This window comes from Ornithodoros turicata, chromosome 1 (assembly GCF_037126465.1).
Source record: "Ornithodoros turicata isolate Travis chromosome 1, ASM3712646v1, whole genome shotgun sequence".
In the NCBI taxonomy this organism is placed as follows: domain Eukaryota; kingdom Metazoa; phylum Arthropoda; class Arachnida; order Ixodida; family Argasidae; genus Ornithodoros; species Ornithodoros turicata.
Window position 1 is genome coordinate 155,792,898 of NC_088201.1, and position 25,145 is coordinate 155,818,042.

A 25,145-nucleotide genomic window follows, 5' to 3' on the forward strand; every position below is an offset into this window, starting at 1 on the left:
ATTGCGATATCGTTCGCGCAGGAATAATGAACTACGCAATGAATGGAATCGCCCGTTCCTTTTGTATTCCTGTCAAGGTAACGACACCTTTCATTGCGCGAGGAGGAGTTTTTGCACTTTGGTGCCGTGATGTTTAACAGAAACAGAAAACTTTAATCGTGTATTCACAAGAGCGGCATCCTCAAGGAAGATTCTGGTCGAAGAAAAAGCAAAAAAAAGAAAAAAAACTGATCACGGAGCCGAATTTCCGCCCCGTGTTATGTTGAGCATTCACACGGTGCCGGAATATCGGGAGTGGCGTATTGCGCACCTAGCAGACGACACTTGGCAGATGACACCGCCAGCGTCTTTTCCTGTCGTCTGCTACGGAATATCTTGGGGGCTCTTTCGCAGGATATACCCCACGGTTAGCAGTGCACGTGAAGACGTTGAGCACTTGCACTCACGTGTCAGCAGAGAGATATGACGTTTTTCGTATCTTCCGCTGGAGCATTCTAGCGAAATTCGCCTGCGTAAACACACGGTACAGGTAACGGCTCGCTCTGTTTCGGCAGTAACACGCAACCAGCCTTTTACAACACAAAGTGTGCGGGTTATAAGGCGGACGACGTGGGTCCCGTTTAAGAGCGTCATAATCAGGTGGACGGCCGCGTGCGTATAACTCTATCTCACGACCTCGACCTGTCGGGCACCCTTCCAGCTCTGATTCCGGACCCCATATCTTTTATCTGTCTGAGCGCACCACGCACGGCGAGGTAAGTTGACGATAAGCTACGTCGGTCCTTCGTTCCAGAGTCGCTACCCAAGCAGCACAATGTACTAAAAGTCGAGTGCAATAGGGGTGGACGGTATGTGTCTTATCAATGTTCTTTAGTTTCACGAGTCTGTTCAAGGCACTACACCTACCCGTCGACCCCTATTTCACTCGACTTTCAGTACATTTTGCTGCTTGGGTAGGTTTCCGGCGAACTCTGGGACCAGATTATTACTGCTTTTCTACAAACTGTCACTTCTCAGTGAATGGAACTTCCAGATCTAATTTAGCGGAGTTGCGACACTTGTTCCAAAGTTATACAAGACTTACGTAGAGACGAGAATTAGCATGAATGTGAACTTGCACCCTGAGGGCACCTTCGAATAGTATGAGGCGTGACGTCGCACACCGTACGCACTGTCATATTCTTAAGACTCGTCCGAAAATTCCGAAGTCGTCAACGAAAAAGCGCCTCACGAAGTCTGTTGCGATGCGTGCTTTCTGCTTCTACGCGCTTGGTGTGGCGCCCATCAAAAGATAATTCCAAAGCAGACGACACCCTCTTCTGCATATCGCCTGCAAACTGAAAATGGGTGATGCGCCGAAGAATTGCACGTGGGGCTGCTACAAATGTAAGTTCGAAAATTGTTGTAACGCAAGCTTGTTACAAAGCTTTGGCGGGCACGGCCCAGACTGCTCTGGCGCACAGAAATGGTGAATTTGGGTGGTGATTTCGTTGCAACACGGCCACGCTTGAAAACTGAAAGGTGGGCGGGCGAGCTGGATCACGTGACCGTGGCCACCTGAACATGAGTGCCAGGAATCTAGCGGTTTTAGTCACTAGAGCATTACGCTAGGGCACAGGGGTGGACTCCAATGTATTGCTCCATAGACGAAAGCGTGCTGGGCAAACGCAATGCATTCTGGACAGGTCCTGGTCGCACGTCATAGTAAACGTTAACGCGCACGTGACCTTAAAGATGGCCGCGCCCGTGATCGCCTGCAAAGTCGTTTGTAAACAAAGCGTTTACTGTTTCTGTACACCGTTTCGGGCGTCTTTCGACCTTGGTAATTTTTTTCACCTCGCATCAAACGCCCAGTTTGGTAGATGGGGCCTCGTACTGTTGACCACTTCCAAAGATGCGATGACTACCTACCATTATGACACACTGAGCCGATGCCATTTACTTAAACTGAAGAGAAATGAGCTACCACGTCACGGAAGAACCACTGTATACGCTGGCAAAATAGGTTCATTTATTGGCTTGATGCCTATCATAATATGTCGGTAGGCGCTAAAACGATATGTAAACAAAGTCATATGTGACCTCAAAATGACGTGTCCCATTATGTGTGACCAGGACAAAATGGTGGTTTTGCGAAAACCACCCGCTTGATGGTAGTTACAGCGATGGCGGGTTTGTGTCACCCCTGTGCGCTAGAGGCACCGCGGTCGCCCGCCTTCGGGTTCCGTCGTCTGCTAAACCACGTGAACGACGAGCCGGCCAATCAGAGCCCTCTCCATCCTTGCAGTGCGGATGTGACGACACCGGATATAGTTGGGCAACCCGCTGCTCGGTCGTTTTGAGATCGGGCGAAAAAAAAAAGTGCTAGTTGGCAAATTCCGTGTGCTCGGAAACATGCTGGATTGTTCCGCTTTGACCAAGCGAACATGACTGCTCTGGGTCTGGAAAAAAAGAGAAAGAAAAGGTGCCACGGAATGGCCACCCCAATAGACGACTTCAGAAAATCCTAGTGCTCTTTGCGCACGCTTTGCATCCTGGGCGCTTGCTGAGTGGGGCAACGAAGAATAAGCCTTCACATTTCGCTTTCGCTGACCTTGACACGTCGTGGACAATGGACCGGTAGGGGAGAAATCGGAACAGTTTGGAGGCCACCCGTTTCATTCGTATTAGTAAGCTCCCACAGTTCAAAGCGGCGCTAAGCACTCTGGGACCTTCTGAACTCGCCTATTCGCAAAAGAACGCAACTGTGCAACGCCACCTAGATACAAAAGGCCTGCTTATTGCCTTCTCTCCCTCCTTGGCTACGTGGACATACGAAGTCAGAATGCGTCTGTTACTGCGTGTCGCCGTTCTGCAAATTCAAGAGCTCGCAAATGATCGTACCTAACTTGGAACCTGTAGACCTGAATCTGTAGACAAAAAGGGCAACACGCATTCCAGAAAATGACTCCTTATGAAGATATGGGACCGTTATGCGCTTTATTTCGAAGATTTCCCATTTAGTACGCGGATACATTCAATTACTACTCGCAGACGACGGTGGTTCGTCTTCATAGCTACGACTGCTGAAAGCACGTTCGTGATTGGCTACTGCCGTTGAATACATGATCCTGATTGGCTTACTCTTAGTTGTTACGTGACGTCGAGGAGTAAGCAGGCTTTTTCTATCTAGATGGTGTTGAACTGTGGCGCATGAGAATACGAACGCGGCCCCAGTTTCAGAGCAAAGAGGTAATCGCCGCGTAGAAAGCCGGTATCGCGAATACAGAATCCTATCCGGTTCTGACATGCTTATACGACTACCAATGGGAATAGACCTCTACCCGAGAAACGTCATCATAACGTTGGTAGACAGACTGAAACCGAAACAAATCGGAAGAGGAGGGCTGGGTTCCACGAATGGGCACTTGTTCGCTGCCTCCTATTGAAAGAAAAGTAGGACCGAAGGTCGCGTCCCTTTCAGGGACCATCGTAATGCCCTCAATACCGTGGCTTTCGGGCGCCACCTTTTCGCCCCTAGCTTCGAGCGTAGTTCCAACATTACCAAATTGGTGGAGCTGTCGAACACTATGACGTAATTTGTTTACAAACAGGGAAAGCTCTATTGAGCCGCAGTGGTGGCTCTCACCTCTCTGACGTCAGAGCTTGATACCCACGTTCCTTCAAGGGTTTATATCTGGCAAAGTACGACACGTAAGAAAATAATCATTTCTTTCTCAGTAATCTCGCATCAGTAAAATGCGTGCAGGATGTAATGAGTCACATCTATCAACTGAAGAGAACTGCAGTCCTTGGGTTAAGAACACCAGTGATACCTATGAACACATACTGTGGATCACGTGACCGTTGCCACCCAAACATGAGTGTCAGGAATCTTGCGGTTTTAGACGCTTATATCACGCTAGCGGCATCGCGGTCGCCCGTCTTCGTGTTCCGTCGTCTGCTAACCCACGTGAACTTAGACGTGCGGGCCAATGAGGGCCCTCGCCACCCTCGCGTCGGGGATGTGACGACACCGGATATACTTGGGCGACCCCCTGCCCGATCGTCTGGAGGCCAGGCGAGAAAAAGTGCTAGCTGGAAACTTCCTGGTGCTCGGAAGGCGCCACGAGAACATGCGAGATCTGGCAAAACTGGCGAGAACAGGCGGGATGTGGCAAAAAAAGTTGGCACAAAATGGCCACCTGTATTCGCCATTAGTGACTCTGAACGGAGCTCACTACTCAGGAGCATGTGGTCAGCGATTTGTCAAAGCTCCTCCAGGTTTGGAATTCAAGCGACACCTGCAATAAGAGAAATTACGTAAAAACCGTCGTCTACACCTTCCCAAAGAAAAGCCTCCCCTCAGATTGAACATGTAGACCACGCCCCGCAAGGCTCGAATAGGATTTGCACTCACCAAGATGGTGATGGTGACGTGATAAAGGGGGGGGGGGAAATAGGGATGTGAGTGTCCTGACCACCTTTCACCTATATATAATATTGGCTTTTCGGACAACTTAAGCTGCAGACACTGTGACAAAACGGAAACTATTGAACACATCTAAAGAGATTATCGTGCATGCAACGAGGTGAGGGCGAAGCGAAGGACCTCGCGTACTTCTGAAATGGCACGCTGGAGAAGATTCTACATAGCATAGGCCAGGGATATATCCAGACCCCCCAACATCCCCTAACAGCCCCCCCCCCCCAGATCTGCAGGAGACCCCTAAAATTTTGTGAGATTGCGCAAAATTTCGTCAAAACCATGTAAAGACACCCTCTTGCGAAGCCCAACCACCCCTACCCCAAGGACGAAATTCTGGGTAAACCACTAGCAGGGGCTCTTTTGCCGCAAGATACCCAAAAACTCGTTGCCTAATTAACTCGATGCTGCATTTAATTCATCGAATGCGGCTCGATGTGATTTTCACAGCTCAGTGGCGTTACGGCTTCAGACAATTGACTCTCCCAGATATTGTCACTGTGCGGTGCTCTAGAGGATCTCGAGCACATTCTTCTTCATTGCCCACTCTACCAACCTTCCCGAGCCCGCTCAAACCTTCCCTGCTGCCCCGTAGAAGACGATATCTCCCATCAGTTCCTCCACTGTCAGCGTCACCGTCATCATCGGGCCGTGCTCTGGCAACACCTCTCGGAGCTTCGGTGCACGGACGGACGGACGGACGTTTCCCTCGCAACACTCCTTGGCCCCGCGCAGCGAGCTAGCCAGTGGAGTGTCACAAAAGCGGTGCTCCGCTTTTTGCGTGATACGGGCCTCCTGGCTGGGCTCCCTGTGAGCCGGGTTTCTTTTCCCTTTTTTTTTTCTTCTTTTTATTTATTAATTTATGTCTTTTTTATGTTTCATTTCTTTCTTTCTTTTTTTGTCTAGGGAATAGCAAGCCGGCGTGCTGCATCGCTGACCTTTCTCTTTTTATATTTTATTTTTCTTTCTGCCATTAAATTCCCCCCTTCCCGAACCGCACTCTCCGTGTCTCTTAATCAGCTGAACTCTTGCCCTCTCCCTCCTCTCTCTCAAAATTGCTTGGTGCCTAGCCAAATCCAGCTCACCAACGCCCTGCCCTCAAAGATCTTTTGAATTTTTCGGACGGACACCATAGAACCAGCGGCGGACGATCCAGAATTTTTCGGAGGAGGGGGTCCAGCCATGGACAGCATGCTATGCACGCGATCAAGGCACAATTAAACACTATGTGACGACAGAAATTGGGAGGGGGTCAGGACATCTGGACCCCCCCCACTCTAGATCCGCCCCTGCATAGGACTTCGATCTTTATTGTGAAGGGTCTCATTATTTCATTCCCCACATCACCACCAGCAATGGGGTAGAGTTTTGCCCGATGAAGCTCCCCGTTCATCATCTCGCAATAAAGTTGTTGTTTTGTCGTTGGCTAACGCACTTCCTTCGGGAAACGGGCTTTACACGAAGCATTTTTTTACTCTCCTACTTTCATACCAATCCCAATATCAACCCTGGCTGCCCTTTATCTTCATGTACATCATTCGACATTAATCCCATCTCATCTCGTCCGTGCTACAGTGTGACGCTGCCCATGCGGCACGAACGTCTGCGTAATAGCACTGTTGATAACGTAAAGGTGCTGGGCTTTTGAGATCCTGCAGGAGAGAGACGCCACTTCTTCGGCACTTGCAAACATCACTGTGAGTTCTGCTATGAGGACAGGCCCTGGACAGATCGTGTCCAGGGCGTGTCGTATGTTATAGACTTCCTTCTTCTGCTCTCCACATCTTGCTGTCCCACGCAGCGCGCCAATATTAGTCCAATATTGGACCCATATGGGCTGCCAAGATTACCAATATTGCTCCAATATGGGCTGCCAATATGGGACCAATATGGGAACTGCAACCAGGCTCCATATTGGACAAATAGGCGCTGCCCATATTGGCTGCCCATATTGGCAAGCCCATAATGCGCCAATATTTTCGTGATAACGCCAACGGGGAGTTCGTGTAATAATAAAGCATTATCTGGTTTAATATCCACAACAGATATTACTTCTCTCTTCTTTTCGGTTTTTCATTTCTGCAGATCTTCTTATTGATCCACGTGCGTCATTGTGTCTCCGTTGCACTTGAAACAGCTCGGGAAATGATCATGGGGACGGCCAGCGCAGGGTAGCTTTGCTGCTTACAGGATCATCGCTACTACCAACGTATCTATACCCTTTCTTGGAGTTGCAAGGGCGGTTGAGTCTGGTAGGGGCAGAATTCATCTTAGCCAGACTTTCAATTTCTACTTGTCTTTTCATTTTTTTTTCCACCAATAGACCTCTACCCGAGAAACGTCATCATGACGTTGGTAGACAAACTGAAACCGAAATCGGAAGGGCTGGGTTTAACGAATGGGCACTTGTTCGCTGCCTCTCATTGAATGAAAAGTATGACTGAAGGTCGCGTCCCTAATCCCCTCAAGACCGTGGCTCTCGGGTGCGACCTTGTTCGCCTGAGCGTAGTTCGACTCTACCAAATTGGTGGCGCTGTCGAACACTATGACGTCATTTGTTTACAAGCAGGAAGAGGTCTATTCAAACAACGACAATCCGGCCTACTATCCCCACTAAAACCCGTACTTCTCGAGAGTGCGTACCTTGATGTGAGCCTCTATGTACCTATAAAAAAAAACAGTGTCTTCATAAAGACTTTGAACATTTGCCACATTTTTGGATCCACCTTCTGACGAAGATTTAGCTTATGGAGTGAGTGAGGGGGCGTTGATTTCCACAGAGAGACAAGTTCTTAAGACTGTAAAAGTGATATACGACGCAGCTGAGCTGGCATATATCACAATAGGAAGAGTGACACTTCCCAAGAGCTTCCTGAGGTTGTCGGTGTCGTTTCTCGTTCCTTGTGTTCCTCGTCTCGGGTTACGCTTTCTGCTGCCAAGTTCTTAAGATGTTTCGTTCTTCAGTTTGAGTTTGAATATACAAAATGTTTCGTTCGCTTTTTCTCTTTTAGTAAGCAGAGCGTGATTTTTTTAATCATTACGTTGTAATAACGTAACGTAATGTAATAATAATAATATTTGTGACGTGTGACATTATGACAATATTTCTCCTGCCTTCACCATCGCCTCCAGTCGCGCTGTGGACTGGGAGGTGACGGGTTCGAATCCTACCACCGGCTGTGCTGTCTGAGGTTTTCCCTGGGTTTTTCGAAGACTTTCCACACGAATATCGGCAGAGCTCCCCTTGCAGTCGGCCCAGGACGCATAATAACCCCCCTGTTCCCCATTCCTTCCTGCTGTCCTACCATCCATTTTGTCTACGTCTGTACGCTGCTCATAGCCACACTTACTTCGCGAAATTAAAAAAAAAATAAATTTTATAAAATTTAATATAAAATAAAATTTTAAAAATATTATCTGTACAATGTTGTCCTTTCTTAAAACGATAGAAACGAAAAAAGAAACTGTCCACATCTGTACGCCGCTCATAGACACAGTTGCTTCGCGGCGCTAACGTGGAATGAAAAAATAAAATAAAAATCGTTGGAAAATAAACCTGTTTTTTTTTTTTCTCGTACCTAGATCCCTTATATGAACTTCTGATCTCCTAAGCCGTGAGGTTCTTTTATGAGACTCCATGGAATAGTATTGTAATGTGAGAGTTACTCGCTACCTAGAGGGATCTCGTCGTGCTGCTTTTCTGGTAGCGTGTAATGTAGCCAGGGTTGAAAAAAAATACGGATATTTTTAAAAACATCCTCTCCAGTGGACTTTTTTGGATAAAACCCGGATATTTTTGGATATTTTTCGAGAATATAGACAAGCCTAGAAATGGGGTGACACAGAGTAAAAACAAATGTGTTTTGCTGTTCTTCTTGATTTCGGGTGACCTCTCATAGTTTCGGTTTATGGAATTGCCTGTCCCAGTAACAGTGAATGAGTTTCCATTGTTTTCCAAAAGGTGGAGTCCCATGCACGCGTTGGTGAATGGTGTAGACGCTACACGCCTGAATTACCTGTTGTACTTTAGTTGCAATGCCTCCGGGAAGCAGAAGAAAGCCTCTCCCTCAATGGGCAGAAGTAGAAGGAAACTAAACTTAAATCTGAAAAGTTAAAAAAGTTACGAAGTTCAAAAAAGGTTAGATGTTAATGTGGCGCGTACCTGGGCTTTTGTAAACAGCCAACACTACAATAAAATAAAGCGGCAGTTTTCCGTGTGTCGTTGAATTAAGATTGTCTTTCACATCGCATCTGAACAAAAACTCTAAAAAATCCGGATTAAATTCTATGGATAAAATTAAAAAATCCACTGGATAAAATCCATGTGGATTAAGTCCAAACAACCCTGAACGTAGCTATTTCTGCGAAGTAAACAGTAATGGCCTCTTTTTGGTTTCTTAATCGCTTGCGTCCGTTACAAGCTAACGAGGGGCGGGGTACAAGTCGAGAAGGGCACGTGATAAAACACGTGCAGGGCGCTCTTCGCACGATACGTGCAGGGTGTGGTATACGTCACGCACCATGTGTCACGTGCCCGCCTTTTTGAATTTTGCCCGCTACTCGTTAGCTCGTAACGACCGTAACGCCGATGAAGCGATTAAGCCCGCTGGTTGTGAGTGACCGAAATATGACACCGTCCACTGAGCGCAACTTGGGGTCTGCTATCATCGTTCTTGTATTGGGTCGTTTAGTTTGTATCAGGCCAAGAGATAGCAGCAGGAACCTCGTTGCTTCCTTTTAACACACAAGGTCACGGCCTCAGAGCTCTTGGCACTTGTCCTGCTTTGATACACATAAAATAGGACAACGGAAACGCGTGTGGATAAGAAGACAAAACTTCCGCCGATTGTCTGCGCTACATGCTGTAAACGTATTTTTATTCGCGGCGTATTAATTTTCGCGAATTTCCCGACCGCTAAAAAATCGCGAAAAACTGTACTCGCGAAAACACCTTGACATTGATCCCGCGAAAGGAAGCAGGCATGGAATCGCGAAAATAAATACTCGCGAATAACTTCCCAAATGCGATTCGCGAAAATTAATACATCGCGAATAAAACTACGTTTCCAGAATTTCGTGATGAGCTTAGGAGAAAAAAAAAACTGGCAAAATTTGACCGGCATTTTTGTTTCTATACGATCCTCATTATCAGGTTTCGAAGGTCTACGTAGATTTCGTCATTCATCACCTGCTAGCTTCGTGCTGAAGACTGTGAGGTGGTGCGTTCGAATCCTACCAGCAGCCGCGCTGTCTTAAGTTTCCCTGGGGTTTTCCAAAGACTTTCCTGACGAATGGCGCACAGTTACCCCCGAAGTCGGCCCAGGACGCACACTAACCCCCTCCCTTTGTCTCCCACTCCTTCCTGCTGTCCTCTCTCCATCTGTCCGCGTCTGTACTCCGCTGATAGTCACAGTTGCTTCGCGGCGCTAATACAAAAAAACTCCTATCGTAATGCACATATTGCTTCAGTACTGGCCCAAGCAGCACAACATCCTGACTCAATATTGGACCCATATGGGGCCGCGATGTTGTGCTGCTTGGGGGTGCAATACGACGCCAGAAAAGGACCAGGCAGAAATTTCAAGATTCAAAATTTCCGGGTCTTTTTAATTGCATAATAAATATACGATTTTATTTTCTTTCTTTTTTCTTACATTTCATCGTAAATGACTAAGATTTACTAGAGTACGAGCGTTCGCGATATAAATAAGAAGTGGCACAGCTTTTAATTGGTGTAGGTCAAAAATTGGATTTTTCGAATATTTTTTCGGACAGTTTTCTAGCCACGAGGGAACGAACGGGAAGCAACTAGATTTTTTCCCGATTTTTTTTTATTCTTTCAAACTTTGCGTCGCCTGACAGGATATGCGACCAGCTTGAGAAAAGGTAACACTTATAAGCGGGGGGGTGGGTGGGGGGGCACACGAAGCCGAACAGCAAATCGTGTATCACACCTTGGGCTCAGATAGTGATAATGGGAAATTTCTTACGCTTGTACGCACACATTACTGTTCACGAGACATCTCAAGTGGGACCAGAAGAAGACCAAGCATCGACCACTTGACCACCGCGCTGTCGTTTATTTATTTATGTTCAATACTATCAGTCCCAGTAGGGACTATTACAGGGGGAGTTATACATATCAAAAGTGAGAGAGCAATGGCCTGACAAAATAACCAAGGGAAAGACATTTTTGGGTGGTAATATGTTCCTCTATAAGCACTCAAGACTAACGACTACGGTGCGTTTATTTTCATCTTTTATTACCTTAAGCACCCCTCCATGGGGCATTACATTAGAGGGAATATAATAAAAAAAAAGTGGTAGTCGCACAAATTCGCGTGTACAAACACACAAGCACAAATAAGGTATACGGGGTATACACCGTAACTATAGAATAAATTTTTAAAAATAGAAAAATGACTTTTTCCCAGTTTTAACCAATGGCAATGTACTCTGCACCTAAAGGCCCACCTTAAGATGGCTCAGGCAAGGTTCTGTGTCGAAGCATTAATTAACCTTCGTTAATTGACTTTAATTATCAACGGTAGAAGATTGACCAAATGAGAACACCGAATCCTCTGGGGTCGCTGGTAACATTACCGTTTTCAGAACAAAAATTGAGGCAGTTATAGCGCGAGGAAAGGGCCTGGAAATAAGGTGCTCTGGTGGTCTTTTTTCGACGCTCAAGTACTAGCGCTCCCGTTTTCATTTCCTGTGTATGCGGGGGTGGGAAAAAGCTGTCGCACCAATCTGCCCCCATGCAATCTGTCCCCCTGCGATAGTGTTTTCCCTCCCCCGCATACAAAGGAATCGAAAACGGGAGCGCTAGTACTTGAGCGTCGAAAAATGACCACCAGAGCACCTTATTTCCAGGCCCTTTTCTCGCGCTATAACTGTCTCGAACTTTGATCTGAAAACGGTAATGTTACCAGCGACCCCAGAGGATTCGGTGTTCTCATTTGGTCAATCTTCTATCGTTGATAATTAAAGTCAATTAACGAAGGTTAATTAATGCTTCGACACAGAACCTTGCCTGTGCCCTCTTAAGGTGGGCCTTTAGGCGTAGAGTACATCGCCATTGGTTAAAACTGGAGAAACATGATTTTTCTATTTTTAAAAATTACTTCTATAGTTACGGTGGACACCCTGTATATGTATTCACTTGCAAAACAGCCTCGGTTACTGAATGCGCAACTCACATTGTTTACGGAAAGAGACTATGTCAGTTTGGAGTTCAATTTGTTGGGGAAGAGCATTCCAGTCTGAAATAACAGACAACACTGGAGGAAAGCGAAAACGGTTAGTGGTCGCCCTGGGAAGTTGGAGTTGTGCAACATGTCGTGTCTGATAAAATGTTACAAAGGAGTGATACCTTGGGCTATTATTTCCCCGGAGAAATTTAAAGAAAAAACAGTGCCTGTCTATCTTCCTTTGTAGGTGTAGTTGTGGTAGTTCTAGTCTCTTTTTTAATATAGTCACACTCGTTGACCTAGAATAACCACGAACAGCGATTCTTGCGGCTCTATTTTGAATAATTTTTATTATTCAAAAAATCTTATCGGAACTATTATTATTATTTTAGGGTAAAAAAGTATAGTTTATTATCATGGTTGCCTGAAATGAGCATAAAGATATGGGCATTTATGCAGTACGTCTTTTTTTAATATGCAATATGGAGTATTGCATATTGCATAATATGCAATATTTATGCAATATGTATTTTCTAAGATTTTTAATAACTTTGGATTTAGCGAATTGACGCAACTACGAGTTGTCAATATTTATGTGCTACACGCAGTTTACGACATCAACAACAACGACAACAAATACACGTGGCGTCGATGAATGAGGAAATTTGCCATTTGTAGTTAGGCGAAATTATTAGGTGATGGATCAGTTCGTGTGGCGTATATTGGTTAGGATGACCGCCTTAAATGGCGGGGATACTGGAAGGTGCCGCCGGTTCCAATATCGCCAACAAATGTGCTGTCTGAGGTTTTCCCTGGGTTTACCTGCGGGTTTTCCAGACGTTTCCCGTATCCCACTCGTTCCTGCTGTCCTCGCTCCGTCTGTCCACACTATAGCCACAGTTGCTTCGCGGCGCTGGACGAATAATGACACAGCATCAAAAGTCCTTGGTATGGCATGATGCCCACCTCGGCCGATAATGAGAGTGCGCAGAAGTATAAATAGCGCAATATATGAGTCCATGTTCCATACAGGAGTGTAATGAAGGACTGTGTCCTTTAGAAATTTCAGGAGGAAAAGGATTACAGAAACCGACACTGAAGGTGTCAGTGTCGGTTTCTGTATTTTGTTTATGTGATCTACAGGACTTGACTCCCCTCTTCGTATACGCTTGAGGAAAAGGATTGTAAAGTCTCCTATTTATAGTCATACAAAAACTGAGTATCAATGAAACGGATTATGATGTTTATGTTCGAAAATGAAAGAAAAGGATTATGAATTATATTATTGAAGACTTACATAAACTTGTATGTATTTCGTTAAATTTATTTTAAACTTTGGAACACGTGAGAGAGGAGGACAGCGATCCACCGATGCTTGATACAAAGATACGTCCAAGACAACGAATAGATAGGGTTCCCCGTTTTCGGTTTTAACCGAAAAACACCGGATACAGAGGGATATTCCAAGACGTAACATAGGTACATTGCTGCACATGCCCGGCAAGTTGTTGATGCAGATCAGAAAACCATAGCGAAATGCGATGGTTGTGAAAAATGTCCGTTTACGTTTTCGTTAGCCGTAAAAACGCCACCGCAGCGAACAACGAAATGTTGAATGAGCGCCGTGCGGAAATATCACATTGCGATTTCTATTCGCCGATAACTGTCGGGTAAACTATGTGCACACCAGGAAAAACATCGAAAAACGCCGATTTCGTGAAAATCAATAAACATCGAAAAACATACGCCGAATCGGCCCAGAAACAAAAAAAACGAAAGCACGGAACCCTACGAATCGGTAACACCGCGGACAAACTCGATGCAAGATCACGCGCGCGTGAGCTCTGCTGCCAAAATCAGGCCGCGAAACATGGTTTGGATGTCAAGTGCCTGATTATCATTATCTCGCATCATTCCGGTAGCGGTTGCGAGGCGTCGCAGTGTATTCACCTGAAGTAAGTCCGTCTACGCTATCTATGACACGTGCACCTTATCTCCCTCGTGCGGCACATGAAGTGAAAAGGTTAAACTAGCGCCAGTAGAACAAGAGAGAATCTGATGTTCTGAGGCTGAAACAACATAGAAGGGACAGATACAAACAAAGCCTCAACGTTCGAAGCCTGACGCACCCCGAAAGTCGCTGGAGAGGCGTGTTAGCTTAGCTCAATTGGTAGAGCCCTCGACCGGTAATCCAGAAGATGTGAGTTCGATCCCTACAACTGGCTAACCTTTTCAGGGACTTTCATCTTTCATCTTCGTAGCGCCAGTAGCTTAGCGGCTGAGAATAGAGAGTCTTAGTACATCGTACGCTATCACATTTGCGTACGTAAGGGATAGCGTTGATGGTTCTGTGCACGCCCATAACAGAAAGGCCGCGTACGCTCATGCGGTAGAGATGTAACGCAACCGCTTGCCGCGCGTTTGCATGCCGCCCCAGCTATACCTCCTCCGCCCGCGACTCTCCACAGCGAGAGCTCCTGAGACCGTGTCCGACAAAATGGCGAACGACAGCGAAGTCGAGCTATTGTTTGTAGTGAATGTTTCCGTCTTTACATGTGAGCTTTACATGAAAAGCGAAAAGCAAGTTTATCTTAATGCAACGCTCTATGATCAGCAATGACATTTTATTTCCTTCATAAATTCGACGGTTGAAAAACGTGAGCATCACTGCGACATACCTTCCAGTCAGCGACGCCGTCAATGCTCTCCGTGCGGGAGGCCGGAAGAAAACAAGAACGCACGCAACTTCCGTTTACTTCCTGATTGGCCGAGCATGTGCGGATGCTGCTAAAAATCGTGCACTGCGCGATCGCCAAAAAACGGAAAGCGGAGAAGGCTTTTCCCGCCCAGCGGCAAGGATTTACCGCGCCGCGTTCGCATCTCCGCATGTGGGTACGCGGCCAAAGAGAGCATTGCGCAGTGCGTAGAACAACCAACGCCATCCGTTACGTACGCTATCGTCTTTGCGTACTAAAACTTTCTACGTATTGTCGCCTTCCACTCCGAGACTAGGGAGTTACCCGGGATAAAGGTCCCTGTACTGGCTGCGAAGTCTGGGTGCCTTCCCTGGGTATTTCCTCGGACGTGCCACGACAAACGTGAGTACGGTTCTCTGCGAAGTCGGCCCAAGACGCAAGATCACATATGAAACGCCCCCACAATAAGCAGACCATATCCGTAAATCAAGGCGGTGACACGCTTGAACATCTGTGGGATTCCCCATTCATTTATAAAATCGCAAAAGGAGCGATGGATTGTTATATTTTCGTGAAAATCTCTTTAGCTGGTAGATTTTAGTTCTTAAAGGGGCACTAAAATACAAAAAAAACTTGCTCTCAAATGAAAGTCCGTGTTTCAATTAGTATGATAAAAGCAAAATTAGTTCACACAGCTCTACGGTTTAGAAGAAAAACGCAATGGGGGTGGTGGTGGTGGTGGTGGTGATAGGGCTTGCCGTTGTCGGCCTCACGTATGTGGACAACGTCACGACTGACGCCCTGGGGGAATGTGCGTCCTGGGCCGACTTCTAAGGGAACTGTGCCGACATATGTCTGAAAGCGTCTGACGAAAACCCAGGAAAAACCCCAGACAGAAAAACGCAAAAAAAAAACGCAATGAAAACAGAGTCGTCTTCGGCGACAACGAATGGAATCCACATGAAGACAGCAGGACAAGCACGCGCTTACCTTATGTTCTACTGACAACATTTATTCTCACGTCCTTCGGACAGCGACGCCAATCGGCTTTGCGACGCGCACTACGTTTTTCGCCGGGACTGCTCCATGGCGTGGCACGCGCGCGCACGCGCAGCATGGACTAAAACACCGATGCGCAAGCTCAAACGACGTTCCACTGCTTAGCGCCGAAACAAGAAAGAGTCCCGCATATTTTTGATTGTAGCTTCGTAACGGAATCAAAGTTTTGAATTATGATAACAAGTACGAAATTAACATAGCGTGGAACGAGATTTGAAGTGAACTTGTGTTTGCATTTTAGTGCCCCTTTAATGGGCCTTGGTGTTCCTAGAGTCACTAAATAGGGAGCAGAGTAGTGACACTGAGCCACGCCGGCGAGCACGAGCACGCCAGTCTAGCGTGGTCTGCGTTGCCTAGCAATGGGACGCATCTCTCCCCCTTCTCCGGTGGAGAACAACGCGCAGTCGAGCCAGCTCTCAGCCCAGGAAACAGGTTTTGCGTGGAAGTGACACAACATGGACGTCGAGTTCTTGGAAGGAGAAACCACGTGACACGATCGGCCCAATCACGGACACCGAACGTCCGGCTCCAGCGCGGGAAAGGAATACGATATTCTGTACCCACCCACGGGGTGATTCACGAACTATGTCATTTGGGGTTTATAAGAAAACGGTAGAACGGAAAAATATGCGGTCAACCTCCCGTGCGGCAATTAAGTTTGTCATCTTCAAAAAATACTTTTGTCGAATTTCAATTGCAACAAATTGAAATTTCTGAATTGAACTCTGAAATTTGCCTAGTCAACGTACGTTTTTTTTTCTTTTTTTGACAGAATCAGGAAGCCCGTGGAGAACTTAGTCAAATACACAGGAAGCCGAAATCTCTAATGCTACAACGAGTGCAAAAGAAAAACGTGAAAACCCAGGCAGCACAATGTACTCAAAGTCGAGTGCAATAGGGGTGGACGGTACGTGTCTTATCCATGTTCTTTAGTTGCAAGAGCGTGTTCAAGGCCTTACACCTACCCGTCCACCCCTATTGCACTCGACTTACAGTACATTGTGCTGCTTGGGAATCGGCTTTTTCTGACGCACGTATTTCAAGGGCGCACGAAATCGGCCGCAAAGATGTGATGAGAGGAGGACATGTCCTTGCCCTGTACCAATGGGAATTCATGTTGCCTCAGATTATTATCGCGATGTCTCTTCCTTTCCCTTTCCTCTTGTTTTTCGCAGTGTTCTGTCTATCATCTGGACAGGGGCATGTCCTCCTCACATCGCATCTTTGCCGCCGATTTCGTGCGCCGTTGAAATAAGCGCGTCAAGAAAAGCAGTTTTTCACTTTTTTTTTTTTTTCACTCGTTGTAGCATTAGAGATTTCGACTTCCGCTCTAGTCGACTAAGTTCGCCACGGGCTTCCGGATTCTGTAACAAAAACGCTATGTTGACTAGGCAAATTTCAGAGTTATGTTCGGAAATTTCAATTTATTGCAATTGAAATTAGACTAAAGTATTTTTTTAAGATGGCAAACTTAATTGCCGCACGGGAGCCGTTGACAGCATATTTTTCCGCTCTATCGTTTTCTTATAAAACCCAAATGACATGGTTTGTGAATCACCCTGTATAGTGAATCAAGGTATTCCGTGCGCCCTTTAGAAAATACTTCCCTACAGCAAGATTGAAATATGGCGAAAAAGCCATACAGCGATGAGGATCGAACCACGCACCTCTTAGAGTAGCCTGAGAACGGTTGGTTTTGCGTCATGTTTCCTTCCAGCGTTCAGAAGGTGACAAATAATCATGTGTCCTGCCTTCAGTTTTTCACTCACAAAATACAGACAACCACAATTCCAATACATGCCGTTTTCACCGCTTCCGCTTTGGTGCCAAAACGACGTCCAGAATCGCAGCAAACGCGCTCTGCGCCAACCACTGTGACGATTGATACAGTTATCGCTTCCGATTGGAGGAGAGAGAGCCTTTATACGCCTTTCTGTGGCAATTGAAAGTGCCACAAAAAGGCGTACGCCTCCCGGTCTCAAAAAACCAGGGAAGCGAAAGATATAGACTAGTTCCGAGCCTCCTTATAGTCGCGGAAGGACCGGAAGTCTTCGTGGCACCGGAAGTTGTGGCGGGGGATTGTTTATTTTTACTGGAGATTCTTATGTATACCACTACCAAGTTTCAGTTCTCGGAAGGTGATTCAGGATAACAGTTTCGGAAACATGATAAGCCATGATAAGGCAATCGCCCTGGTCCTTTGAAGCGGGTGACATCACATCACAAAGCTTCCATTTAAATGATAAGCTTCCTTTATCATACCGTTTCCGTATAGTTCTTCCAATGTACTATTTGGGACACGGTTGCGTAAAATCTGCGCCATTCCCCTTGTATATCCCCCCCGCCCCAGCCATTGCCCCTATCGGCGGTGTCGCGCACGAAGGAGCTATGCCAATACAGTCTCGGAGGGAAGGCCACACGCCTCTCCCGTTACGGAGAGGTGATCGTCGAATTGACGGACGGACTCCGTCCGAAAGGCTGTCCAATTTCACTATGTTGATGCTTTTAACCATTCCATTTGTTTTTCGTTGCTATTTCTTCCAGGCGTACGCCTTTTTTGTGACACTTATGCTGTTCATAATTGTCACAAAAAAGACGTACGCCTATCGTTTTCAACAAATCAGGGCAGATAGCGATATCATTCGAGATTATGGTTGGCTAGGAGCGTGCTATGCGGTGAAGTTCAATTTTAAGAGTGTACCCGAATCATTACCTCGGGGCTTCCGGCAGAACGTTGTCCTTGGTAACGTGTTCCTATAATGGGGACAGCCTCCTCACTACACTGCACCTTATGTACTGTGCACAAGGACACTAAGCACATTCTGCTCAGTTGCGAGTGACTCATGGCAAGTCGTGAAGTGCTGCGAGGTGCATTTGACTGGCCAGCCATCTATCGGTAGGTTGTGTCCTGGTCCATCCTCAGGGTCCTGGTGCAACAGACCTGGTGTTTGTAAACAAATGATGTCATAGTGTTCGACAGCGCCACCAATTTGGTAGAGTTGAACTACACTCGAAGCTAGAGGCGAACGAGGTCGCGCCCGAAAGCCACGGTCTTGAGGGGATTACGATGGTCTCTGAAAGGGACGCGACCTTCGATCCTACTTTTCTTTCAGTAGGTGGCAGCGAACAGGTGCTCATTCATGGAACCCAACCCTCCCCTGCCTATTTGTTTCGGTTTCAGTCTGTCCACCAACGTCATGACGATGTTTTTTTGGGTAGAGGTCAATTTATATACTTGTACAAGCCTGGAAGCAAATCCCGTCACTCTATGCATGCTGGAGTGGCTAGCCCAAGCTAGCTGCACAGTGGGGCAAACCTCTTCATAATTCCTTTCTTTTGCCCTTTTTACAAATCAAATCAATCTACTGAAGAGTATGCTACGGCGTGAATGTTATCGTTGTCATACTCTTTTTCTGGAAAAGATAGCACAACATGCAGGTCTTTTGTCATGCGATATCCAGACAGTACACAGCGATTGTTTTATCGAGTATTTGCTCTGTGACTGCGGGAACCAAACCAGACAAATGTCGTGCTGCGATATTTTTCTATTTGTACCTTGTAGGTGTATGCAATAATTTTAATTAGGTCGGAGACTGATATATCAAGGTATGAGGGCTGCCTTACCGGAGATACGGAAGAAAAGAATGCTCCGGTTCCAGTCCTCAGGACGCAGCAGCTTGTCTGTGCCCTTTCGCTTCTGTCAATCATATGAAGGTATTCTCCGCGGCTCTGGACGCAAACGGGTTTTCCCCTCAAAGTCCTCCCATGCTAATGGAAGGAAAATAATGGGATGTAGACGAATGCACAATTGATTGGCACTACAAGAAAGAACAGACGCCTATCTGTAATGATATCATATCATTCACAAGACTACTTTGCCTACTTTCAGCACTTGACGCACAAGTTGTTCGTACAATACTAGTTGCTCGACACCCAATGCTGGCTATAGCTTCATCGCTTATGAATCACTGTTCAATCCCACCCTCCCCCACGCTCCCTAACGACCCCGAAAGATATGGCAATACCTCCTGGACTGTCTAAACTGTGACTGTGTGACTGTGTGTGTGGGAGTGACTGTCTGAACTGTCTAAACTGTGGCTGACTACGTACGTACGTACGTGCGTGCGAGCGAGCGTGCGTGAGTGAGTGAGTGAGTGAGTAAGTGTGACTGAACTGAACTGTCTGAACTGTGTGCCCTGGACTGTCTGAAGAGTGCACTCTGCGGACTGGACTGTCTACCGTTCGATGTTTAGAGTGTAGGTGTACTGGCCAAATCCGCAAATATACAACACGCGCTTTCCCGATCATCTTTATAGAGGATCACTGTTTTAAAACGAAACCGCAATTTGCACTTTCCTTCCTCTTTCCTTCTCAAAAACGTGATCATTCAGAGCGGCCTGCCATTCGTTTCCTCTAACGGTCTCCCACGAGGATTGGACAAATCATGTGAGGTGACCAATGTCAAGCCGCTCGGCACGGTGGCGCTTTTCCAGAAAGAGAGAAGGCAAGTACAAATAGACGTCTCTCTGTTTGTAAACAAATGACGTCATAGTGCTCGACAGCGCCACCAATTTGGTAGAGTTGAACTACGCTCGAAGCTAGAGGGCGAACAATGTCGCGCCTGAAAGCCACGGTCTTGAGGGGATTACAATGGTCTCTCAAAGGGACGCGACCATCGGTCCTACTTTTCTTTCAATAGGAGGCAGCGAACAAGTGCCCGTTCGTGGAACACAGCCCTCCCTTTCCGATTTGTTTCGGTTTCAGTCTGTCTAGCAACGTCTTGATGACGTTTCTCCTGTAGAGGATTATTGCGATTTCCTTCGCTCATATATCAACAACCACGCAACTGTTGGCTGCCATTCCTTTTATATTACTGTCAAGGCAATGGCATCGTTCATTCCGCGATTAGAAATACCCGTTTGTAGATTCATAACGCTTAGAATATTTGCAGAAAGTGATATACCAGGGGGGTATACCTTTAATGGTTGGGAAAAAAGGAAAAGGAAAGGACAGCCATAGAAGAGGCTTGCTACCCCCCCCCCCCCCCAAAGGAAAAGGAAATTCCAATGGGAGGCGTACATCTTTTTTGTTACACTTATGCAGTTCAAAAATGCCACAAAAAAAGGCGTACGCCTCCTGTTTTCAACAAATCATATGGTAGAGAACCATGTCATTCGAATTGATGGTTGGACAACACGTGAAGTAACTGCCTTTCCGCTAACGGCCTTAGATTTGCCGTCTGACAAGGGTATTCATCTTGCAGACGCGCCACCGTGATCAGACACTTGACTTCGACAAGTCATTGGCGTCGGGGACCGATACTCATGAACAGATAGGAAGGAAGCGATATTCCTAAGTATCACCACTGCATGCGTGGATCACTGTCGTGAAACCCTTATCGATGTCTCCCCCTTCAGGTATCCAAGTGGCTATTGTCAAGTAACGTGTTGCGCTCTGATTAAACGACGCACATGGGCTGCGACGAACGGGGAAACACAAAGTCAAATACCTATGGCGTTCCTCATGACAATTCGCTGCTTTACGGGGCGAGATAAATATTATTATGCGAGTACACTCTTAAAAATGACCTTCACCGCATAGCACGCTCCCAGCCAACCATCATCTCGAATGATCTCGTTCTTTCTCCCGATTTCTTAAAAGTGGAAGGCGTACGCCTTTTTGTGACACTTCTGCAGTTCATAATTGTCACAAAAATGGCGTACGCCTCCAGTTTCCAGCAAATCAGAAGAGAGAGCGTTGTCATTCGAGATGATGGTTCGCTAGGAGCGTGCTATGCGGTGAAGTTCATTTTTAAGAGTGATAGTCAGGGTTGCTAATCTCTCATGATATCGTTATCTGCCCTGATGTGTTGAAAACGGGAGGCGTACGCCTTCTGTTTTCAACAAACTGCATCATTCGAGGCGATTGTTGGCTAGTAGCGTGTTATGCGGTGAAGTTCATTTCTAAGAGTGTAGGGCCCGGAATTTTAGGCATTTGCCAATAAATGCCTAGAAAAACATAAACGTGACATTTTCGGGGGTTGCCTGCGTTTTTATTCGACTCTATCGCGTTGTAGCCTTTTTTTTAACACTTTTAGATGCCGTAAGAAGCTTTTCTAGAGGTGCGATCGCGCCTTAAAGGCTCATGCGGAGTGCTGAATTTTTCTTTTGTTTCTGCTTCTGTGCGTTTTTCTTTTTTATTCCGCGTTAGAGCAGCGAATCAACTGTGGCTATGAGCACCGTACAGGTGTGGACAGATGGAGAGAGGACAGCAGGAAGAAGTGGGGGTCAGGGAGGTTAGTATGCGTCCTGGGCCGACTTCAGGGTGAACTGTGCCGACATTCGTCTGGAAAGTATTCGGAAAACCCAGGGAAAACCTCAGACAGCCCAGCCGGCGGTTGGACTGCGTGTCTGCGCTTTTTGTTAGTTTTTTGCGTTTGGTTTCCTTCAGTACTTGAGTGAGTTAGAGTTAGTTGAGTTAGAGTACTTGAGTTAGAAGGGGTTCCTGTACATTTGATCAAAAGCTTAGGCCTTTCTTGGCCTTTCGAGATATCCGAGGGCGGAGAACGCAAAGTATTTTGCTACATAGGTTTTCCTGGCAAAAATCCGCTTTTGAACAGTTCCCAAGCATGATGTCACTTTGGAACGTACGCCTTCCAGAGCTAAAGGAACACAGAAGTTGGAAATTTTCTCCCCCGGGGAATGAAAGACGCAGATACCTTTACAGAAATGCAAAAGGAACAGCACTCTTCCTCTTCCCTCCCCATGAAGAAGCGTGACAATGTGGAGCGGCCTTCCATTGGTCACCTCGAATGATTTCCATAATCATCGTGGGAAACAATCTCGGCTGCAGTCGTGACGCTGCCACTACCACACACTACTACCAGAGTGTCAGCGACACACTGTGGTAGTTCCTGCGTCACTTGAGTGTGCCTGGGAAGTGGAAGCTACCGCCGTGTGCCGCTAGCAGCGTACCCTTCCACCCCTCCGAAACAGTGAACTCGCCCGCTTCTGGAGGCCGCTAGGGTGTCGCACCGAAGAAAAAGTACGTCGCTCGCTCGCGTGTTCCGTAAACGGTTGTCCCAACCTGTACACCAAAAGCCGCCGGATTGGTTTTGCGCCTGCGAGTACTGCGGTTACACCGGCGTAATCCGCGGAGGCAGTGCGGCTCTACCCGCACCTACCCGCGATGAAACAGAAATGTGTACCCGCCAAGAACAAACTTACGCGGGTACCTGCCGGTATACCCTCACCGCACTATTCTTTACCGATAAGCAATTTCATTAAAGAGTGGCTGACATCCCGTTCCTCAGCTTGGCTTTGGCAGCTGCTTTTATCGCATCGTTTTAATTGATTGATTATTGATTGTTTCCGATAAAGCTAAAACTCGCTACTATTCATGACAGTCATCATTAGGCCGGTTTCACGTTTTTCTCGTCCGTGTTTTTCGCGGAGCCAAAACGGGCCCACTGGAACTTACGGGGCTCTCAATAGACGATTTTAAAAAGATGCGCGCGCCACCAAGCGCGTGGCGCAAAGCAGCATGGGAACTTTGAGGGACACTGCTCCGTCGTCTGCTTTGGTTATGGTTTACCCCGGCTGACGCTGCTGCTGCGCTCACCGGGAATGTTGTTGTTCTTCTTCTACCTCCGCCTCTGGCCGTCCCGAAGGCGCTCTAAGTTCCCATGAGCCCTTGCGTGCCACAGGTGGCGCTTGAATATGTGAAAACGTCTATTGCTGGGGTAAAGAACGAATGAGAAATATAATCAGCTATTACGTACTAACTTGGCTTGGGAGGGAGCGGTTAAGGTTAGGAGCAAAAAACTTCTCGAAACAGTGGCAGTGTAAAGGGTTCAGGGTAGTGGAGGGTATTATTAAATTTAAATTGGCAGATTAGTTAAATGAATTTAGAATATACTACCGCCGCAAGACAAGGAGGAGATCTATCGGAATTTTGGGGTGAGTTAACCGTAAAGCACAGGAGTGTTGACGCTCTTCTGAAGCACATGATACAGCGTTACACTCAAGTGCAAAAGCAATGGGGCAGTGTTTTAGAACTGGCCTCAGTTGTTGACTTGGTTGGGGAAAATAAAGCAAATCAGTAAATTAAGGATATAGGGAGTGGTAGGCTAAAAGATAAGGAAGATGGGCTCACTAATTTTGTGACTCATCTAATCAGTCAACAATACAAAACGTCTATTGCCCTTACGTTCTATTTTGGAGGAAACGAACAAGATAAATGTTAGTGTGAAACCAGCCTGTGTGTAAGGAATTGGGCAGGTTGGTACATACTAAAATTATTAAAATACCCCAGTTCTTGGTAAAAACGTTTCAACGAGGACAGAGTGAATGACACAACAGAAGCACCCGGATATCTGTCACCGACAGGGTGTACGCATACGCTTTTTAACAGGTTCTACCGGTTGTGTCAGTTAAATCCACGGGCTAACTAAGTGCTAAACGGTGCACCAATCGAATAATTTTCGTTTTACAAGTATCTGTCCGATACCACCTACAAGCCACGCGCCTTGTGAACGAGTGCGAGGGGCTCACTATTTAAATAAAAATTCAAATGAGTTTTGTGAAAAACATGACTTCTAAAGCAGGGCGCCATCGGCATTAAAATGGGTACTACCCCTTTTGGGACCTTCGCTGGACACCTTTTAAAGAAAAATCTGCTACCGAAGCGGGTCATTTATTCGAGTAACTAATTGGTTTCGCTCTAAAATTTTTGTAGCGGCTCGTCGTGGGTAAATGACAAAAGAACGCTTTTCCACTCCCTTATCCGCCAATGCACATATCAGTTTCTCTCTTGTTCACTGCGTGTTCTTGAGCTTACTTCGCTATGCGAAGTGCTGAACAAAAAATGGAAAGCATGTGATATCAAGGCACTATGTGATTAACTGTGTTTCGGCCGTGCGATCATAACAGAGACAGGGCGTATATCAGTCAGATAAGCCGGGTGGGGACTGGCGTAGCCTGTCTGACGCTGTTACTTTTCCTTCAGCACTCCCCGTTGTGAAGTAAGCTCAGGAACACGTAATTCATTGGTGGATAAGGGAGTGGTAGAGCGTCCCTTTGCGCTTCGCTGCTGCCAGCCGCGACAAAAATATGTAAACCGAAACCAATTATTTACTGCAACAAATGACCCGCTACGCTGGCAGATTTTTCTCTAAAAGGTGTCCACTGAAGGCCCCAAAAGGGGCAGCACCCATTTTAATGCCGACGGCGCCCCGCTTTAGAAGTTATGTTTTTTTCACGGAACTCATTTGAGTTTTTATTTAAATAATGAGCGCCTCCCACACATTCACACGGTGCGTAGGTTGTAGGTGGTATCGGACAGATACTTGTAAAACAGAACTACATATCGTCGGGAATCTAACGTGAACGACGCTTTATTATTATTTTTTTTGTCGTTGTTGTTTTCCGTTCGTTTTTATTTAAAAATAGTTTTGAATCATTTTTAAATATTTTCATTTAAGAAAACGGTTTTTATTTTAAAAATTTATCAGAGGTACACAGATTTCGTTTTTGCAGGAGGGTTATATGCGGCCAGACGGATCCTGTCGACCGGCGTATGCAACCACTGGACGATTAATTATCCAAAATGCATTAATTAACTTATTAATTAGATGTTTTTTTTTTTTTTTTTGAAATGCAAGATAGCAGAATTGGGGCCACTCATTATTCAAATCCATCGTTCTTATTACACATCCTGAGTTCCCGTATTTTG

General features: G+C 46.4%; 1 long non-coding RNA gene across 1 annotated transcript in view; it reads left to right on the plus strand.

The window, feature by feature from the left end:
- Positions 1–802: 802 nt before the first annotated feature.
- The window catches only part of LOC135371458 (uncharacterized), a 62,417-nt gene continuing 38,074 nt past the window's right edge, over positions 803–25,145 (plus strand). The window contains exon 1 of the long non-coding RNA XR_010415619.1: positions 803–1,386. This is a non-coding gene — a long non-coding RNA (uncharacterized LOC135371458). The remainder of the gene's footprint in view (positions 1,387–25,145) is intronic.